General features: G+C 38.3%; 1 non-coding gene across 1 annotated transcript; it reads left to right on the top strand.

Moving 5' to 3' along the window:
• Nucleotides 1-479: 479 nt before the first annotated feature.
• On the top strand, nucleotides 480-604 carry LOC113254833 (small nucleolar RNA SNORA31). Its single transcript, XR_003315959.1, has one exon. It is a non-coding gene; the product is annotated as a small nucleolar RNA SNORA31 (small nucleolar RNA).
• Nucleotides 605-19,824: the final 19,220 nt, after the last annotated feature.

Raw genomic sequence — 19,824 nt, forward strand, 5'->3', positions numbered from 1 at the left:
TTCCATCTGGAAGATCTGCCTCAAGCGTAATTTAAAATCTTCAGGCTCTATTCTCTCCTGGTGCAGAAGCATAACTCCCATTAGTGCTAATGAAAGCTATCTGTACATCTCAAGCAGTGTACCTCTCCTAAGTGTTTAAGAACCAAAATGTTTTATGTCCTGTGAGAGAAGCAGCATTAAAGAGAATCTGGATACAATTTAACAAGGTTAAAATGCAAAGGGTGGATTGTTTTCCAGATGACAGTATTCCTTAAGAAGTATGTCATGTTTCTGTCAAAAAAGCCCGGCAGGGTTCTTACATACTCACAGGGAAGGAAAAAAAAAAAGCATTCCCAACTTTGAACGTACACAAAGAATAAGAAATACTTCTATTTTTAAAAAGGAAGTTTGGAGGTTGAGATTGCTATTCTTGCCTTTTTTTTTTTTTTTTTTTTGAGAGGAGAAGGGATATGTGTGTGCCCTAAGTGCATAATACTTCACTGCATTCACTGATAGACCTTAAATAATATGCTATGGTTCTTTTGGTTTGCAGTAGGATGCAAAATAAAAAGTCTCTGCACTTTCTGTCTTTGTGGTGGCCCAGATTGAGTAGGGAAATATATTTGCCAAAAAAAAGGGGGGGGTACATACTTTATCTGCAGAGTACCCCTTTGCCTATAGTCAGAAGCTCATCGAGTCTTGGGCAGGCCCTATCCTCCTCTAGCTAGATCATCAGTAGGTTAGAAATATGTTTTGTAAATTCGTGACTAAGAGTGTGTCATTTCCCACCTCCATCACACTCCACTGCTGTTGGATTCCGTTTTTCTGGCCAGCGGGCTGCTGGAGTCCACAGAATATCCCCAAACCGCATACCGAGCTGCCTGCAGCCATTTCCTTCACAGCATCCCCAACCTTGCAGCTTCCTCCCACAGGTTCTCCTGGACAGCTCGGGAGCTTGTTTGGAATACCAAAACCTCTGAGCTGCTGCAAGTGGTTTCAAGCCTTCCCCCCACCACCACCACTTCATGAAACAAAGGGGATATTTGATGCTTCCTGAAAACACAGGCATAATCCTGAGGAAGATTAAAGGATTTCATCATATTGTGGAATCAAATGGCTGTTCAAAAAAACTGGGATCGTCTCCAAGTTTTGATGTGGGGAAAATTTTGGTTATCACAACATTATCACTGAGGCTGTACGTCGCACAAAACATATAAAGCAACATCACTGCTGATTAAACACTATTAGCATATTCAGTTGGAAACACAAATGTAAACACAGATTTCCAATGTTTGCATCATGTACAATTGCAATATTCATCTTTGGGCAGCAATGAATAAATAGAGACCCAGAGACAGAAGAAAGGCTAGGGTGCACACTCAAACGTGTAAATGAATGCTTAAAATAGCTGAGGACGTCTTATTTATCTTATTTAAAAAAAAAACTGGTTAAGTTCTCTTTTTTTTTGTCTTTACAGCTTGTAGCTATTATGTACTTGTGATCTTGCCAAGTGGAATGTGGCTGGGAGCATATGTTTAATAAAAGTGTGTGCGGGGACGCACACATACAGTCACACACACACATTAAAGCAATACCATGGTTTCCTCTGAAACTGACAGATGTAAAGCACTTTGGGAATTGAGGCACTCCTCTATTTTAACTCTCCACATTATGTTCAGGCACTTGGAGTCTGAGTACGTTAGAGCAAAGGGAAATAAGTAAGCCTTATGCACATCAAGAGCAGTAAGTGCTGACATTCTGGAGCAGTTACTTCTGTTTGTCCAGATTTTTAAATTGTTTTTCCCCCAGTTTTGGATTTCATGCATTTTCAAGATGCCAGAAAGTCAGTCTACGTTGTGCATAGTTGTTTCCTTCTTCACTGACTTCTACCGGGCTCACAGTCCATGTAGAGCCCACCTCTACAACCATCCAGACCTCAGTAGCAGTATTTTGTGCCTTTATGCCCATCTTTCTTTCCCTCCCACAAATTCCTAATTTGTTGTTGTAAACCACTCCAAGTTCATGGATTAAGAGTGACTATAAACAAATAATTTTCAAATATGTGTACATATTCATGAAGAGATTTATTAAGATAATATTAAGGTTATGTTTATATTGGGCTGAAGTAGTTATTTACCCCATATCCACAGGCATCAAAGATGGAGACTTTGAAAGGAAAAGTCTGAGATTCAAAAACCTGAATTGATATCCAAATTTTGCAACTCCCTAGGATATAATTGTATAATTTTCTCATAGTGACTTAACCTTTGTAAGCTTCTTAATTAGGAAGATGGTATAGTTGCAATATGTAAGTGGTTTTCGACTTTTTTTAGTAATAGGATCCTTCGGTTCATGTAAAAACTTACCCAGAACCAATATTTAAAAGAACAAAAATTGAAATGACCCAAACCGAAGCTGGATGGAGTGTGGTGCTCCTTTTCTACCACCTTCTCTTTCACCTCCCATTTCACTTTCCTTGTCACCACCGCTTCCTACAGTACTTCTTCCATGAAATATAAGGAGCACTATTGAAAACTGGTGAAAGACATCATCCCCATGGACTCATTCAGGTTGAAATTATTTTATTCTAGGTATACTTAGAACAAGAGTGATAGTCAAAACATTTAACATATACAGGATGGGTGTCGACCAGTCAGAATGAACTCTGGCTGAAACCAACCAGTAACCTGTAGCTCCGCCTACCAGGTGAAGATCAGTACTGACTTTGAGATTCATACTAACCGTGTTTAATCACTAATGAGTGACTGAAGCTCACTTACAGGGTGAATATCTGGCAATACTGTTTAGCAGGGCCTTTGGGTGAATACAATGAGATAACAGCTATGAAAGTGCCTGGCATGCTGTTACACAGACGGGGCAAGAGCACACAGACTCTGCGCACGGATCCGTGCTCCTCAAACACATACCTCCCCCCAAAACAAATAGCAACTTTCGGACCCAACACAGTCTAACTCTTTATTTAAAAACAAAACAAACAAAAACACCAAAACTTCTCTAAAGATAAACTTCATAGACACATGACTAAAAGTTCTACCCGATTAGCATCGATACCCACAGCACTTACCTTCTCCATCCCAAGCCCAGGCAGCAGTTAGATCCTGGCATTCATATCTTCCTCAAGGGGCTTTGGAGGCTGGGAATGTTCCGTTTCTGGATTTGGGTGCTGGTGTGTTCAGTTTGTATAACTTTACTGAGCTGTATTTTTACGATATGCACACTTTTCATTATGAATTTCTACTTCAGGGAAGTTTTTTTAAAAATCTTCCCAGGAACATAAGGCAGGCAATTTCTTTAGAGCTAAATATGTGTATTGGTTTTCTATTAACGAGTAACAAAATTTCCATAAATTTAGCAGCTTAAAACAACACACATTTACTATCTCACAGCTTTCAGTGCTAGGAGTCCAGCATGGCGTAGCTGGGTCCTTTCATTAGGGTCTCACAAGGATGCAATCAAGCTACGGGATGGGCCGCATCTTCATCTAGCTTGAGTGAGGAAGAATTTACTTTAAGGCTCTCTAAGATTGTTGGCAGAATTCATTTCCTTGTGCTTGTAGGACTGAAGGTCCATTTCTTACTGGCTATTGACTGGCAGTCCCCCCCCCACCCTGCCCCCCGCCTCTAGTTCTAGAGGCCACTTGCACTTCCCTGCCATGTGACCTTTTCCATAGGCAATCCATAGCATGGTGGTTGTTTCCTCAAGGCTAGCAGACTCTGCTAAAATTGACTTGTATATAATGAAATATAATCATGGGAAGGATCGACTCCCTCACTTTTGCCAATTTGATTGGTTAGAACCAAGTCACAGGCTCCACCCACACAACCCACTGGGTTGTGTCTAACCCAATATCGAAAAGTGCTCACTACTTGTGCTTACTTTTACCCAGAACAAAAATACAGTTGTCTCCAAAGGAACCTTAAATCTCCAACGCACAGGCAACGTTTTGGGCAGTTTCTGTCCTTTATGTTTTGGAACTGCCTGGAACTTTATATGATAGCTTTATAAACTTCCTAATCAAGAATTCAGTGTCATTGAGGATCACTGTATTGCCTACATGTGCATAGTTAGTGTGATAAGAAAGACTCAGATATTGGATATAAAGTCTTGATCAGAGAATTGTTGTCCAAGATGGAGATACAGATTTAGGAGTCACTGAGAAGAGAGAGAAGTGTGACATCTTAGGGTCCTTAAGCCATACTGGAGTTAAATTATCCCAACTAACAGAGGGCACAAGGATCCTGGGTTGGGGGGTGGGAAAGATAATGGGACTAGAAGAAATGTGAGACCTAGCTGATATCAACTGATTGTACTCCAAAATCATATATAATATTCTTTGGATCCCACTTTACAACCAGAACTCACTGGGCAGTAATTAAGGGATACTTTCCAAAACCCTATACCATGTCAACCAAGTGTCAGCTGGCTTGGTTGATAAATTCTCTATCCACAGTGAACAAGCGTTGGGCTAAAGCAAAGCAGGACTTTAAAGGGTCGCATGCCTTCATAGACCTATACTGGATATTTCAGTTGTTGACTACTTGTAAGTTTGTTTGTCCCTTTATAAATGATAGGACTTTACCATCTTGCCCACTGATTATTTCCTTGACCTTGAGATTTGAGGCTAAGTAAGCTATGGCGGGTGAAACCTCTAGCATGAAAGAACTGGTGGTTGAGTTTGATGGTTAATTTCATGTGTTAATTTGACTGGGCCACAGGGTGCTTAGATATTTGGCTAAACATTAGTTCTGAGTGTGTCTATAAGGGTGTTTGTGGATGAAATTAACATTTGAGTCTGTTTACTGAGTAAAACAGATCGTCCTCCCCGGTGTGGGCAGGCCTCATCCAATCTGTTGAAGGCCTAAATAGAATAAAAGATGGCTCTCCAGAGTCTGGACTTCTCAGCCTCCATAATCACATAGGCCAATTCCTTATAATAGATCCCTCTCGCTCCATATATATTCATACACAAACATAGACAACCCTGACTAAATACACTAAGGTTACTTACAATTAAATTCTGGATTTTGCAGCTAAGCTGGTACCAGGAATTTTAAAAAGGAAGTTTTGGCTTGTCCTGAGATAATTTATATGAAAATGCTTGGTAAACTAAATGTCCTTCAAAAATACCATTCTAATAAAGAATAAAGGGATCTTTCTAATGAAGAAAACAGCAACTAAAAATTAAAAGTAGGTTTGCAATGATGTGGATGGAACTAGAAGTTGTTATGCTAAGCAAAAGAATAAGCCAATCAGAAAGACAATTATCATATGATCTCACTAATATGTGGAATTTAAGAAACAAAACAGAAGATCAAAGGGGAAGAGAGGAAGAAATAAAACAAGATGAAATCAGAGAGGGAGACAAACCATAAGAGACTCTTAATCATAGGAAACAAACTGAGGGTTGTTGGGGAGAGGGATGGGGGGCTGGAATAACTGGGTGGATGGACATTAAGGAGAGCATGTGAGGTAATGAGCACTGAGTATTATATAAGACTGATGAATCACAGACCTCTACCTCTGAAATCAATAATACATTATATGTTAATTGAACTTAAACAAAAATAAATAAATTTTTAAAAATTAAAAGTAGGTAGTTTTTCTAATATAAAAGATGATAAATCAGCTACATAAAAACCTGCCAAAATTTGTGTAACTCTCTACACTGATCAATTAGCTAAAGAATGATGGAATCTCCATTTTATTTTAGACATATAAACAATATCTAAGTTGTAGGAAATGCAGAAGATGCCAAAAGCTAAAATACTTGGCATTCTCAGCTAACTGTTCCTTTGCATTTTTCCCAGGAAATGACAAAATTTGGGGTGCCAAATTTAGTTCATTCATGGCCAAGAAAATCATGAACAAACACCATGAAATCTCAGGATATCAATGATATCTGTTGTGGTGTTCTTAAAGATATGTTTACAATTCTTTGATAGTCTTCCCTTTAAGAAGGGTAGCCCAATTTCTCTCTCCTTGAATGTGAGCTGGACTTAGGAATCTGCTTCTAGCAAATAAAACAGCAGAAATAATGGTGTATCACTTCCAAGATCAGTTATAAAAAGCCTGCCGCTTCCATCCTGGGTCCCTTTCTCTCTCTCATCACTCAGCTGCCATGTTGTTGTAGCAAACCAAGAGAAAAAGGCCCAAATAATGAAGGACTGGAGTCTTCTGACCACAACCCAGTGAATGAGCTTGGGAATGGATTCACCAGCCCCTTCAGACGACTGAACCCCAGCTAACATCTCGACTGCAACCTCAAAAGAGTCCCAGAGTCAGCATTTTCTAGCTCTACCACTCTCTGATTCTTGGCCTTCAGAATTTATGATAATAAATGTTTGTTTTTTTAAGCTACTAAGTTTGACAGTAATTTACATGTAGCAATAGATAACTAGTACATTTGTATAATTTTACTCCTAGATTGGGTAAAATATTTCAGGTTTAATAAGTTTCCCATCACATTTAAAATATCTTCTTTACCACAAACATCAAAATATTTAAAAATGAAGTTGTATTTTAGATTCTTACCTATCTTCAATTTCTTTTAATGAGCTACATCATACTAAGGGCTAGTTGGAATACGCTTAGGACTCTACATAACATGCAATAAAACAATGGCTAACGTACTGAGATCTTCTTTGGTGCCCAATTTCTTGTTAAGCAATCTTCGTATTATTTCGTTTAATTCTCTCAACAATGTAATGAGATAGGTATCAGTATTGCTTTATTTTTGAGAAAACTGAGACTCAGAGAGGGCATACAGAGTTCCCAACAATACATAATTAGTAAAAGAAACAGCCACTCTGAAATTAAAGTCTAGTAATGCCAAGTCACTTTCTCCCACCTCTCAGAGTAGTTTCCTTCTTTCCTTTTTCTTTTCGTTTTCTTTCTTTTCTCTTTCTTTCTTTCTTTCTTTCTTTCTTTCTTTCTTTCTTTCTTTCTTTCTTTCTTTCTTTCCAGAGAGCATGAGTGCTAGCAGGGTGGGGAGGAGCAGAGGGAGAGAGAGAATCCTAAGCAGGCTCCATGCTCAGCATGGAGCCCAATATGGGGCTCAATCTCACGACACTGATGTCATGATCTGAGCCCAAACCAAGAGTTGGATACTTAAACAACCGAGCCACCTACGCACCCTAGGTCATCTCCTGCCATCAGACAACTGATACAAGGTTTTGCCTCTTCACACTATTGGTCTGAGAGTATCTCCAGGCCTCACTTCTAGAACGGCTTTGTTTTTGGGACAGTTTTGCTGTAAATCTTTTGATTTAGAATGAATTCTTGTTTTTTTAGATTTGATTCTTTGTCCTAGATAGTATCTTAAGCCAGTCTCTTCCCAGAATGAGGACTTTAATTACCCATGGTTTCATGCCTCCAAGCAGAAGAAGCCACCTCTCCCAATATTGCAGCCCACTCAGAGCCCTTGGCTCCCTGTTTGCCTGGCAAGAAAATTTAGGTATATATGAAAGTAGGAGAATTATGCCAAAAGTTACAGGGGATCAGGGTATGAATAGTAAGGAAGAGACTACTTTAAATATTCAAAGCTAGCCACTTAGTAGATTTCATCTGTAGCTAACAGGAACGTATATACGATCCATCAAATTCCCTAAATTCTTTTTTTTTTTTAAAGATTTTATTTATTTATTTATTTGACAGAGAGAGACAGCCAGCGAGAGAGGGAACACAAGCAGGGGGAGTGGGAGAGGAAGAAGCAGGCTCACAGCAGAGGAGCCTGATGTGGGGCTCGATCCCATAACGCCAGGATCACGCCCTGAGCCGAAGGCAGACGCTTAACCGCTGTGCAAACCAGGCGCCCCCAAATTCCCTAAATTCTGAAGTTAATTGAACTTGATTTGTCATATTATTTTTATGATGTTACCAATGATTTCATATCACAATAGTTTAAAATAGAGAGAATAGGAAAATATCTACAAGAAAAGTTTATGTATTAAGCAAAATAGTTTTGTTGGGGTGAAATGAGCATTTCTGAATTCTCTCATTTAATATCTCTTTCAAGTGCCTTTTTTTTTAATAAAAAAAATACAGGAAGTATACAAGATGAGCCTGGAGCATTTTGTAGTTTGTAGTGCCAGAAAATAAGGAAGTGCTTTAAAAAAAGAATGGGATATGTCAAAGGGACATAAGAGCGAACTGAAAGAGCTCCCAATGACTAAAGTTGAAACAATTTGAGCAACAGAATAAATTAAGCAGTAATGGATGATAACCCAAAGTATAAAAAAAACATCCATGAGCCACACTGACATAAATAAATGATTAATTCAAAAAATAAATAAATGAGAGAGAAGAGACAGAAAAATTCCAAATAATTTATATAGAAATTCCTTAAGGAGATGGAACATAAATTTTCATTCTTTTGGACTTCCTTCCAAAAAGTACAGTATAGAAAGATGAGGGAGGGGGCGCCTGGGTGGCACAGCAGTTAAGCATCTGCCTTCGGCTCAGGGTGTGATCCCGGCGTTGTGGGATCGAGCCCCACATCAGGCTCCTCCGCTATGAGCCTGCTTCTTCCTCTCCCACTCCCCCTGCTTGTGTTCTCTCTCTCGCTGGCTGTCTCTATCTCTGTCGAATAAATAAATAAAATCTTTAAAAAAAAAAAAAGAAAGATGAAGGAGACTAACTTTATAACAGAGAAACCTGACAAACACAGGTATCTCAGTCAGTGATAAAAATAGCATTTTACCTTTACTGTCTTCATCCAAAGCATTCATAAGCCTATTCTAATCATGAGAAAAATGCCAGACAGATCCCTACTGGGGGACATTCTAGAAGATACCTGACAAGTACTCCTCAAAACTGTCAAGATCATCAAAAACAAGAAAGTCTAAGAAGCTGTCACAGTCAAGAGGAGACTCTGGGGGCATGATGACAAAGTGCAAGGTGGTTCCCTGGATGGGGTGCTGAAATAGAAAAGGTAGAGTAGGTTAAAAACTGAGGAAATCTGAATAAAGCATGGACTTCAGTTAATAATAATGTCTAATAAGGGAAACTGGATGTGGGGTGAATGGAACTCTCTGTAATAGTCTCACCCTTTCTCTATAAACATAAAACTGTTCTAAAATAAGACGTTTATTTAACAACTTTTCTTCAAGGTTAAAAAAAAAAAAAGAAAATAGTGGCGCCTGGGTGGCTTAGTCTGTTAAGTGTCTAACTCTTGGTTTCAGCTCAGGCCATGAGGGGGGTTGCAAGATGGAGCCATGAGTCAGACTCTGCAATGGGTGTGGAGCCTGCTTGAGATTCTCTCTCTCCCTCTTCTTCTGCCCTTCGCCAACCCCCTCATCTCTCTCCCTCTCAAAAAATAAAAAAATAAAAAATAAATTAGAAAAAAGAAAACACAATCATATAAAACATTTATTTAACTTATGTGACTTCAAATGTACATGTTAGCAAAGATAAAGAGGGAGGAGTGTGGTAAAGAGCGGAAATACAGTAGTTAAATATTTTGAAGTGTTAATGTGCGCATCCTGGAGCCTCTTCCTCTCTTCCCCATTCTGCTTCCCAGCTTGGACAGTGAGTTTTGAGTGACTCACTGCATAATCAGAAACATCCAGCTATTAAACACCATTGTTACTCTGAGAAAACAGGATTCAGATGCCTCCTTCCAAATTAAATCTTTCCCTGTCTGAGGAAAAAAAGATAGTTGGCCACAGAAGGGAAAGACTGGTTACTCTAAAAGGAAAGTGAAAATCAAACAACTGCTGGAGGAGAAACCTCTGTTCACACTCAGCAATGGCAGCTGCATGGAAACTGAGTCACCCACAAAGGACCTCAATCACAAGGAGAAGATCTTTTTTCCCTCAAGCATCCAATCTGGAAGAAGGTCAAGACACTGCCCCAATTACTCTCCCATGAGGCAATGTCCTACCTCAGAATATTCATAAACCTTCCTCTCAAAACAGAAGGTAGGGAACTTAGTCACCTTGAGGGCTTAAGATAAAATAAAGAGAAGTCCTTATCTTTGATTAAGGTGTGACTAAACAAAAATAGTTTGATATCAGCCTCTGTTTTAGAATAGAAGGGATACATACTATATCTGAACACCAAAATAGTCATAAAGTTATAATGTTGATTACTAATCCCTCAAAAGGACCACCAGAACAAAGATGATCACACAAAGCTAAGTTTATTAGGCTTTCTGCTGTAAGGCAAAACACACATTGATAGAATCTTAGTGATGGGATATCCTTAGGAGGATATTTACAGGGATTTAGAGCCTGAGCTGGTGATTTAAAGGTAAGGTAAGGAACTGGTTGGTAGTAGAGAGACATAATGACATTTATTACATAACAGTTTCAGATGGATGGGCAGAAAGTGGTGAGGTTCTTAACAGGAGTCATGATAAACTGCTAGTTTTGGTAAGTAAGCTATTAGAGTTGGCTTAGAGTTTTAACTTCTAGGAGCAAGTATTTCCTGAACTAAGTAGTTAAATTACTTTCACTTGTTCTCAGTTTTATGTAGGTAGGAATAGAAAAATATTCTCAGTCCTACTATGGTTTAATACATGGGCAGGAAGTATCCTCAATCATGGTCTAAGTTAACACAGAAACAGGACATTAATTGGTTTCAATTCTCATGCCCTGGGTTTTATGAAGTGATCTCAATGATCCCTAACCCCTGGAATTCATGCCATTATTATCCTTTCTCCGTGAGTGTGGGCATGATGTATGACTTTCCCCTAATCAAATGAATATGCAAAGGCAATGGGACATATGTGATTATGTTACATAAGATTATAACATCCCTTTTGCTAGATTTTCTTCCTTACTGGCTTTTAGGAAGCAGGCCACCATGTTAAGAAGCCCTTGACAAGGACCTGAGACAGTGGCCTCCAGATGACAGGCAGCAAAAGCTGAGGACCTCAATCCAGCTACCCACCAGAAACTGAATTCTGTCAACAATTATGTGCGCTTAGTAATGGATCGTTCCACAGTCAAGCCTCACATGAGACTGATGCCCCAGTTGAAACGTTCATTACAATGTTGTGAGAGCCTAAAGTACGAAAGGCCCAACGAAGCCATTCCTAAATTCCTTATCCACAGAAACTGTGAGGTAACAAATGTGTTGATTTAAGCCTCTAAGGTAATATTGTTGGTGGTGATATTGTTACATAACAATAGAGAACTTTAGATTATTCTTCTTCCTAAAATGAAGGGCAGACCATTATCATCTAAACACCTGATTAATCCAGCTCTGCCTTGTTGGATTAAGTGTCTGGGTTGTGTAGAGCTTTTGATGGTAGTCATTCCAACACTAATAAGTGTCTAGATTTTCTTATTATTTTGCCAGAAAACTCATTAATTGGGTCATTTGCTGGGACATTGACTTCTCCGCAGCATTCAAGGCTCTGAAAACCATACACTTGTGATTGAAAACACAGACATATACTCACTGAAGGATCGTAATCAGAATTTGTAGTTCACTCATAATACAAGAGCCAAGACTGCGCAAATTAAACCAAGAGAAAGATCCCATCCCCAAACCAAAGAGCCTGCAAAACTAGATATGGGGGTAAAAGCCAAATTGCTGAATGTCATCATTTCTTTGTTTCCTGGATATTTTTAGTAATATAAAAGGTCCTGGAGAGGTCTGTGGGGTTGTAAGTACATTTTTCTCCTGAGATAGCACATATTCTACCTCCAGATGTCAGTATCCTAAACATTTTGTACCACCACCTGCCTAATTTCAGGAACCTCTCCTGCAGGTTCCACAGCCTCAGTAACATCGTCTAGCTCTCCTGCTACACTTTGAACCACTTCATGTAAGATTATATACATCTTTGGGGGCTTTTGTAAAATATAAATTGAAGAAGCTTGGAGGCATAAGAAAACTGTCTAAAATTCTTTTTCAATGATTAACAGTTTGAATGCAAATTAGGATCCAATTTTTCTTATTCTTTTTTTTTTTAAAGATTTTATTTATTTATTTAACAGAGATAGAGACAGCCAGTGAGAGAGGGAACACAAGCAGGGGGAGTGGGAGAGGAAGAAGCAGGCTCATAGCAGAGGAGCCTGATGTGGGGCTCGAACCCAGAACGCTGGGATCACGCCCTGAGCCGAAGGCAGATGCTTAACCGCTGTGCCACCCAGGCGCCCCCAATTTTTCTTATTCTAAGTTTAACTATCTAAATAACTCTCTTTTTCTCTAAGAAGAGAAAATGATGGGCCAAAATGGATCCTGGGTAACATCAGGGAATATTCTGAAGGCAGTCATCAGATGCCCAAGATGAGAAATTTCTACAAAATTTGTGGTTATAATCAATAAGCTTTTATAATACAAGTCCAATCCCAGTTATTAGGAATCAACCAGTAATCTGTTTTTGGCCACAATGCCTTGTGATGTTGTCATATAGGATGGCAATGTTTTAGTATCATTCACTCATCAAGAATGGTCCTGTGCCAGGTGATGAAATCTGTTGTACAAAGATTATCAGGTAACTCTAAAACAAAAAGCGTAGAGTAGTCCTAAGTGACACAGCTTTCTTATAAAGTCTGAAAAAGTGTGACAGCCTCTGGAATACATACTATCTGTTTTCTAGCTCTTTCCAAGCTCTAATTCTATGAAAGTTCTATAGCAAAGTCCAGTTCCTATGAAAGTTCCCCAAGTGTAGTTTCTCTGGAGAAAGGAACCTGCCTTTTTAGATATAATGGGATGTAGGGTTTTAGACTTCTTTGTTGTCTGGGCTGTTATAATTTTTTGCCAAATAAAAAGTTGCTTAATGCATTGAATCTCCTTAACTCGGGAAACTAACTAGAACTGGTATCAAAGGAAGATGAGTAGCATGCAAAGGAAAGTGAATACAAATAAAGGCTCTAGGGATTATGCACTCTGGGCCTCAGTTTCTTAGTCTGGGGTGAAATCTTGGGGTTTCCATGGTTATTTTACCATCACATGCTTTTTGTAGGCCAACATCATAGTTTCTTAAGTTATACAATTCTCCAAAAATCTTAATAGGTCTCCAATCTATTTGTTTCTGATCAGTTCCTAGTGCCCACAACCACCCCCAAAGTCATAAATCCAAGCCTCCTATAATTTGTTGCTTCTCGAGGCTATTTCTCTTTCTCTAGCAACTTAATGGAATCTACCTTGAGGCCATATGAAACAATATCTTTAAAGGGAAGGTAATATCCTTAATGTGATATTTGCTGCCAGGATGAATCATTTGTTTAACTGGGAACTCTTAATGTGTTTTTTCCATTCAAAGCCTTTTGTAGTCTTTATTTCCCAAAGTTTAGTGTCTAGAAGCAGTTGATTCTTCTAAGTCTGAAAGGCCACAAATTTCTGAAATTTGTCTAGTCTTTAATTCTGCACACGACTCATTTCTTTCTTTTAAATATCTTGTTAAATGCATCAATAAACGATCAACGCACACTCTTGGCTCTTCCCAGTCATTTTCACTAGAGTTATAGACTCCATAGGAACTGGGTCTGTCTGCCTGCCATGTTAACACGAACAAGAGATTTACAAAATCTGTTTCCTCAACATTCACTATTTAACCCCCAACTCAGTGTTGTTATTTTAAGCTTTTGTTATGGTGTACCCCACTACAAGCCTGTATTAGTTAACATATTGCTAAAAGCTGTAGCAAATAATTACCCCAATTTTGTTACTTTTATATGATAAACGTTTGGGGTTTTTTGGGTGTGTGTGTGTGTGTGTGTGTGTGTGTGTTTCTCATGTAATGGCCGTTGGTGCAAAACAGGTGAACAGGACAGTCTTGTTCTGTGGGAGGCAGTAGGATGCCTCCCCAACATCTCCACATTCTAATCCCCCAAATCCATGAATGTTACCCTACATGTAAAAAGGGACTTTGTAGATAATACCAATTTAAAAATCTTGAAGATGGAGAGGGTATCCTGGACACTCAGGTGGGCCCAGTATAATCACAATGGTCTTTATAAGGAGGCAGGGACTCAGAGTGAGAGAAAGAGATGTGACAATAGAGACAGAGGTCAGAAAGATGCAAGCAAAGGGCTCTGAGCCAAGGAATTCAAGTCACCTCTAGAAGCTGAAAAAACAAAGAAAGAGATTCTCCCCAGAACCTTTTTAAAAAAGATTTATTTATTTATTTTCATTTTAGAGAAAGAGAGAGAAAGTGGGGGTGGGTGGGGGAAGGGGCAGAAGGAGAGAGAATCTCAAGCAGACTCCCTGCTGAACACAGAGCCTGATGCAGGGGGCTTGATCTCCTGACTCTGAGATCATGATCAGAGCCAAAATCGAGAGCCAGACGCTCAACCAACTGAGCCACCCAGGCATCCATCCCCTAGAGCCTTTAAACAGAACATAGCCCTGCTCATCCATTTTAGACTTTGGACCTTTAGAATTGTAAGATAATAAATCTGTATGGATTGAAGCCACAAAGTTTGTGGTAATTTGTAATAGTAGCAATGTGAAACTAACAAATACATCTTCTGCAGAGTCAGTTAGGCATCCAAATGGAAACACTGCCATCTTCAAAATGTAAATTTGAAAGTTTGCCTAAGGTTTATCTCTATTATAAGCAGCTGAAAAAGGAATCATAAAGCGTGCAGAGGTGTATGGATTGGGTACCTAGATAGACCTAAATATAACAGGGGCTAGAAAATATAGGTTTGGCTGGAGAGCTGCTTCCAATAACTCCATATATCATGAATGCAAAAGCGTGGATATAGGTGGCAAGCTAGTCATTCTGCCACAACCCTAGACTAAAAACAGGGCAGTCAAGTGAAACTATTTGTACTAGATGGTGGGCTAGCATACTCTTTTTCCTCGATTAACTACCAGAACACTGGCAGCAGGCTTATTCACCTCAAATATTCTGGGATTAGAAGAGACTCTGGTAGTGTCATAAATATAAAAAGAGAGTCAAAAATCACCAGACACTTTAGGAAAGCCTCCAATAGGAAAGAAAAGCCAAAAAAAAAAAAAAAAGAAAAAAAGAAAGAAAGAAAGAAAGAAAGAAAGAAAGAAAGAAAGAGAAAGAAAGAAAGAAGAGAAAGAAAACAAAAACAAAAAACACCCCACCACCACCTCCTGGAAAAAACAGAAAGGAGGAATTTAAAGAAACAATGGTAATGCATTGGTAGGTGGCAAAAAGAAAAAAGTTAAAACTAAAATTAGTATCTTCTAAGAAATAAGAAAACATAATGAATTCACAAAATCAGAAGGAAAAATATGTTTAAAAAAAGTAAAGACCATGAGAGGAAAGAACTCTTAGAAATTAAAAATGTGACTGAAAAATTTAGAAGAATTAGTTTTTTAAGACTGAAAGATTAAATTATGGCTGTCATAAGAAACAAAAACCAGAGCTGACAAATTAAAGAGAAAAGATGAGAGCCCTCTAGATTTGTGGCAAAGATAGCTATACTCATTAAATATTCCACTACATTTCCCAGAATCCTTGGGATGAGGCAGGGTCATGTGACTAGTTAAGGCCAATGAAATTTGAGCAGAAGAGATATGCGTTACCTCTAGGCTGAGAGAAAGTTCTCCACTCTCTTTCCTGTCATAATAACCAACTCTGCAGCAAATAGTAACCAGCACCGCAGCTGTATCAGCTGGGTACCTGTGTGACCATGTGGAACAGATCTACTTTCACTCAACTCACTTCGAACAGGAGTATGAAACAACAGTTGTTGGGTTAAGTAATGAGACATCACAACAGAAATTTATCACAGCAAAATGTGTCCTATACAAATAAGTGTCAATCTAGGAGATTCAACATTTGACTAATAGGAATTTCAGAACAAGAACACTGGAAAAGGGGCGGCTGGGTGGCTCAGTCAGTTAAGCATCTGACTTCTGCTCAGGTCATGATCGCAGGGTCCTGGGATTGAGCCCCATGTTGGGCTCTCTGCTCAGTGGGGAGCCTGCTTCTCCCTCTCCTCCCCACTCGAGCTCTCTCTCTCTCAAATAAATAAATCTTTAAAAAAATGCTGTTTTTAAAAATATAAATTTATGGTTCTATATTACTTTACAAACAATATACATTCATTAATTTGATTAAAAGATTGAAAATATTTAATAAGGTAACTTTAATATTCAGGTTGGAAAATGTTAAGAATTGATATTAAGCAGTATTTGCAAGTAATAGGAAAATGAATATCCTTGTGCATTACTGATGGGAACATAAATCAGCAGCATCTTTTAGGAAAGCAGTATGGCATTGTCAATTAAATTTTAAATTTACACACCAGTTATTCTAATTCTAAGTGTCTTTAGAAATGCACAAATGTGTCTACCAGAATATTCTTAGAATAATACCATAAAATTAGAGATTACTCAAAAAGCAAAATATAAAACAACATATTTAGTATGATTTTTCCATTTATGTAACTAAAAAAGAAAGAAATCTGGATATGTGAGCACGCACATGTGTGTGTGTGTGTCTGTGTGTGTGTCTGTGTGTGTGTGTGTTGAGTGGGATTAAAAAGAAAAGATTCTATAATGTTACCATCTTCTACCCTCTCCATCTCCATTACAAGAGAGATATGACTGACTTGTTTTCTCAATCAGCTTGAAGACCCTAATTTGTTCTGTAAAATCTAGATGTTAAAGAAAGAGAAAAAAAATTATGGACATAATACAGAACTATACCAGAGAGAGGAGAAAAGACAGGAGGGTTGGTCTGGACTAAATTAGGTGAAAAATTTAGAAAGCTTGGGGTAAGAAAGGAGTGAGTCTTAAAGCGTTGCTATAGGTGAGAAAAACGTTGACAATAAGGACTCAGGGAAAAAAATTTTTGAAAGAAATTTTTTGATGGGTTAGGAATGTTCTCTCCTTTGACTGTTTCTATGAAAGACTGGAGTAAGATTCATATTACTTTCACTTATCTTCTTGGACTCTAAACTGTCTTTTTCCCATGTAATTAGATCAGAGGACAGCTGGGTATTTAAAGGTTAAAACCATATTATAGACAGATCAGAAGATAACATACAAAGATACAGAGAGATAATCCAAAAATACAAAAAACATCTATTTATGTTTCATGTTTAGAAAAATTTATTAAAGAGCAGACATCAAACTGTTAACAGCAGTTACCTCTATCAAGTCAGATTAGATGAAGAGAAGTGAAGGAAGTGGGCAGGGGACTTATTTTATATATAAATATATGTCTATTTGTAATATAATTTTTAATTGAAACAGATAAAGAAAATAACAAATGTTAAGATATTACCTCTTCAAAAATGTGGCATTTATTTATGACTAAGTAAAAACGACATCTCAGAATTGATTTTTTTTCTTCATTTCAAATCCCCCTCCTGGTCAAGAGAGACTGTGTTTATATGCATATATGGGTCACAGGGGCCTTTCAACTAAAACAGTGAAATAATTGAGGCAAAGATGTTTTTTAAGCTTAAAATAAGCATGAAACGATTTGATTTCCCTACTCAATTTTCAAGTATAAACACATATAGAAAGCTCAATTTTCACTAAGAATTTTTTTTCTGAAAAGGCTCCTTCTGGACATGTTTAGTCTTCTACTCCCTTAAACTGAATATTCAAAGAAAACTTTTTTATATTGCATTGTCAGATCTTCTCATGTAAAGGCCAGAGGAGAATAATATGTTAAATAATGTTAGACAAAGTAACACTCTATGGATAATAAATAACATTTTTAAGGTAGTAAGTTTTTAAATCCTACAATATGACTAAAAATAAAGGACTGCTCTTAGAGGACGTGCGAAGGCAAGTCTAGATAAGAGGGATGAACTCTAGCGCCATCTAGCAAACATGCTGGGTAACATCACTAACGTTGTAATAGATCGAACAAAGCAAGGTTAAGTGTCCTTGAATCCTATATTGATCGTCAACCTTGAAAATCCCACTTAAGCATTCCTTAGACTTTCTAGAGTTCTGAACCTGGTATAGAGCCCTTTCAAAGGCAGGGGCAAAAAACACGTTTCAATTTTATCAGACCTAGTAGAGAAAGGTGTCCTGGAAAAGAATGAACACCAGTTAAACGACAGGTGCTCCTCCCCACTTAGGAGAAGTCACTTTCCTTTTATGGAGGATCTACATTAGTACCTGTTTTCTCTAACTAAAAGAAATCTGAAGAGGATTTTTGCTTTTATGGAAAAAGCCATTGCCATACTAATGAAGGTCTTTCATAAAACCAAAGTGGTGCAACATGAACTGTATATCTGTATAAATTTGACAATATACAGATGCCTTCATCTTCATGAGAGAATTGGTATTATTTTATTTCATAATAAAAGCCTAATGTTGCTAAATCTGCTAATTTGTGATCTGGGCTATTTTTAGTCATTAAAGTATCAAGAAGAAGAAACACATTTTCCTTTGTCAGCCTCCACCCAACACACATATACACACAAACACACACAAGCACATAAACACACTTTAACTCACTGACATTTTCAATATATATTCATATGTAGTATTCGTAAATCCAAACCTCAGCTACCCAGTAATTTTCAAGCAGAAGTATGTATTTAAGCACAAATCTGCGAACAAACGAGGTAAACTCAAAAGTCTCTTGACCTTCTGAGGCTATAAGGTCTAAATAAATGTCATCAAACATATGAAAATACAATACCTGATAACTTGCTGTTAAAATTTCCCAAGTAGGAGGGTATAAACATATGTTTTAATGATGAAATCCTGAGCATCATAATCCCAGATGGATTTCAGCAATAACAATAAAAAGTGTCACTATATAACTGAGAAGACATGAATGAACGACTAGAAGAATTAATAAATAAAATTTCTATCACCCTGCTATCAAGCATAGAAAAGATTTCAAAAACAATGTTAATTTGTTACTTTCTATTTATAAAGAACTTCAAGAAACTCATTATGTTTGCAGCCTTCAAAAAGCTCATATGATGTTGCTTTTACTTCTCTCCAGCAGCAAGAAAAATATGGGTAATAACAGGACCTTATTGGACTACAACACACAGCCTTTTATATTTTCAAATAAAGAGAGATGTGAAAGATGTTGCTTAATTATGGACGTCCAGCAAAGTTAGATTCTGTTTACATCAGTCAGGGGCAGATCAGGAGACAGAAATACAGGTATTTGACTGGGGATGTTTAATATAAATGTTTATTAAATTCAAGGCGGTATTGGCTAGTAGGAAGCAAAAAAAAAAAAGAAAGAAAGAAAAGAAAAGGAAAGAAAAAAGAAAACAAAGAAAAGACCACTAGGGAACACAGAAAGAGGGACACCTGGGTGGCTCAGTCCGTTAAACGTCTGCCTTCGGCTCAGGTCATGATCCCAGGGTCCTGGGATGGAGTCCCACATTGGGCTCCTTGCTCAGTCGGGAGCCTGCTTCTCCCTCTCCCTCTGCCTGCTGCTCCCCTTCCTTGTGCTCCCTCTTTCTGACAAATAAATAATATGTTAAAAAATTAAATAAAATAAACTGCTACATTAAAAAGAATACAGAAAGAGCAGATAAAGGAACTGTCACTACCCTTAGGGCTAACCTAGTGCCCCACTAAAGAATCGTCATCACTAGGGCTGATCCAGACCTCACTGGAGAGGGTACAGTCATGGCTCATGGGATGGTAGAGAAGTTGTTGAGGGGCCGTGCCAGCAGAACTTGCTGTAAAGCTGCCCTCTAAAGTTTTGGGAGAAGCCATCCACAAGTGTGGTTCTTCACTGGTGGCTCTGTTGCAAAGCCACCTGAACGGGTCCCTAAAGAACCACGCTGCAGGAACTCGTGCTACAGGAACCAGGTGCTAGAGAAGTTGCACATCTGACAAAAGCCAGACCTTGGAGAGGCTATGTGTGCTGCAGGAGTCCAGAGAGGCACACCCTGGGTGAAGGATAGTCCTTTCTCCAGTGTCCCTGCAGCACCCCCAACTGACAAA

This window comes from Ursus arctos, unplaced genomic scaffold (genome assembly GCF_023065955.2).
Source record: "Ursus arctos isolate Adak ecotype North America unplaced genomic scaffold, UrsArc2.0 scaffold_12, whole genome shotgun sequence".
NCBI classification, from domain to species: domain Eukaryota; kingdom Metazoa; phylum Chordata; class Mammalia; order Carnivora; family Ursidae; genus Ursus; species Ursus arctos.